The 2,541-nt window shown below is 41.2% G+C and overlaps 1 protein-coding gene across 1 annotated transcript in view; it reads left to right on the forward strand.

Moving 5' to 3' along the window:
- The window catches only part of LOC111874038 (condensin complex subunit 1), a 63,827-nt gene that overhangs the window by 2,167 nt on the left and 59,119 nt on the right, over positions 1-2,541 (forward strand). The gene's annotated exons all lie outside the window — the stretch shown is intronic.

The following is a 2,541-nucleotide window of genomic DNA, read 5'->3' on the forward strand; positions in this document are numbered from 1 at the left end:
TTTTCAACATTTTCATGTGTTCCGGCCATGGAAGGACGACCAGAACGAGGTTTGTCATCAATTGACATTTCACCATTTTTGAAACGGGAAAACCACTCAAACACTTGAGTTTTCCCCATAGCATCGTCCTTGTATGTCGTTTTTAACATTTCAAGAGTTTCTGTTCCATTTTTCCCGGCAAAAAGCAGAATTTCACCGCCGCACACTGTTCACGAAAATCAGACATTGCAAAAACAACGATCACACAAAACAGTTGTCACTATAAACTCTGCTGAAACTAGTCCTTACCTTCTGAAGCAACGGTAGTCGGCTTATCAACTCAGGAATGTTAGCTCTATGCGCTCATAGCGGCAAAACGCTGTACTGCAAAAGCTCTGCCCACAAAAAAATTAGTTCGGTTTCTTTTGGGTACCCCATCGTATGTTGCAGATTATTATCATCCTCATAGTTGTGATTTACGTTGTTATTTATTTGTTGGAATAGCTAACTACTTATGCACAGGTTTTTTTAGGTAGAATTTATAGAATTCGCCGACAAGTGTCGGTCGCTTGGTTGGTCTGGTTCGCTTGTGGACTAAAATCACGTAGAATTTCCCTCAAGATTTGGCATGTTTATAATTGTTAACTTACAAACATTGTTTTATGTATAACATTCAGGAATGTTTATATGCCTAACTTCAACAATTGATTGCATCCAGCCTTCATAACGCTGTTTTGCATTCTGCCAACATGAAAAGAAAATTCATCAACAAAAGTTCATGTTTCTTTGAAGCTCAAGTTTCATACATAATTAGTTGAAATTCTAAATTACTCTGCTGCCATGTTAGGGTGCTGTCCTGCGAAACTACATGATGTTGCAAAAAGAAACAGAACAAGTTGTGGAAAAAGAAAGGTTGCTCAACTAGGTCAAGTTGTCATTTAAGAAGTTGCCAAGGCACTCAGTTTGCCAAGTATGTCATTATCTCAAGTGCTGGATAATGAGAGTAAACTGATTTGTGAAGGACTGGATGGTCTTTTTCTTAAGTTGATTATTTGACAATGCTCTCATTATGAAGACTATAGTATTGATGATAGGAAGATGAATGGATGTGGTTATGATGGTGGAATAAGAATTGGTAGGGGAAACCAGAGTGTTTGGAAAAAACGTGCCACTGTGTCCACTACAAATCCCACATGACCTGATCTGGGATGAAACCCAGGCACCAGGGTGGAAAGCCACTGACTAACCACCTGAACTATGATTTGGTTGATGATTTTTCTACTTTAAGGGATGAAATAAAGCAAAAGAACGTGCAGCATCTTATTGTCACATGTCTGGGTGACTGAGGCATGGGTTTGGATTGGTAACTGGATTTATTAACAACCTACAGGTTGTAACTAGAAATAATTATTACACTCTTGCTGATTTATACAATTTACAATCACTCCACAGTAATATTCTCAGTCTATTTCCACGAGCCTTCACTGTCCGCTTCCTGGCAACAGATTCATAACATGGGAACTATAAAAGTCTCACTCCCAATCCCACTGCACTATAGCATACATAAAGTTTTCAGATTACGCTTTAAGTCTTCACAGGTCTTCTATGCACTTTCCGGTGTTGTCTCCTACAGGGAACTCAGAACTGAACTGTAGCGCCATTTGTTTTTAACCTTTAAGAGCCGAGCGACTCCATATGGCATCATGAAAATAAAGTCAAGGGGACGAATGACGCCATATGTCGTTGCGCAGTCCACGCTTGCGGCCGGCTTTTTAAAATCTAATTTTAAGTTATAAATTCTTTTTCTACTTACATGATTTTTGGTCACCAGCTTTATAAGTTGTCTCTCTTCCCACCTGTGTCGTCTAACGGACTGTTGGCTTTGTGTGGAAATCTTGGAAACATCTGGAAATCCAGTGTCTGACGTCGCACTTCACGCACTTTGTCTGGATGGTTCTTCGTTTTCCACGCGAAAAGCACACACAACACCTCAATTGCGAAATAGAGGAAGTCGACCAGTGATGTGGTTTGGCCTCCTATAATCGAGATATCTCCGATAAAACGGCAGGGGTTCGACCCCTGGGCCGTTGATGGCGAGGTGGACCCCTTCCAGCATGTTCCGCACAAGAGCGAGACGAAATTCTCTTTGTGACAACAGGATGTAACTGTTCAGATCCAGGAGACGGAAAAATAGTTTATTTGTCCATTTCCAGGTTCGACGACAGATGCTATAACTTGCTGCCACAGTTTGCCCACAGCTCCACCTGAATAATTATTCACACTTCTCTTGCCATGCTGGTGTGCTGGTCCCCAGGTTGCCGACCAAGATGATGGTTCTTCATCGACTTCAATTTCTGATTCACTTTCTTCCTTGCAACTCTCAGAGTCATCGGTACAACAGTCTGAATCGGTGTCATTTGTAAGCTGATTCTCAATTTCAGCGTCTTCCAAATCCGAGGCCATGGTGGACAGCTAAAAACAACGCTAGCCTTGAACCTTCTGACACTGCTCGGCTATATTTCAAAACAGACTACTTCTTGTTTGGCTATACGAGATAAAACA

This window comes from Cryptotermes secundus, unplaced genomic scaffold (assembly GCF_002891405.2).
Source record: "Cryptotermes secundus unplaced genomic scaffold, Csec_1.0 scaffold1775, whole genome shotgun sequence".
NCBI classification, from domain to species: Eukaryota; Metazoa; Arthropoda; class Insecta; order Blattodea; family Kalotermitidae; genus Cryptotermes; species Cryptotermes secundus.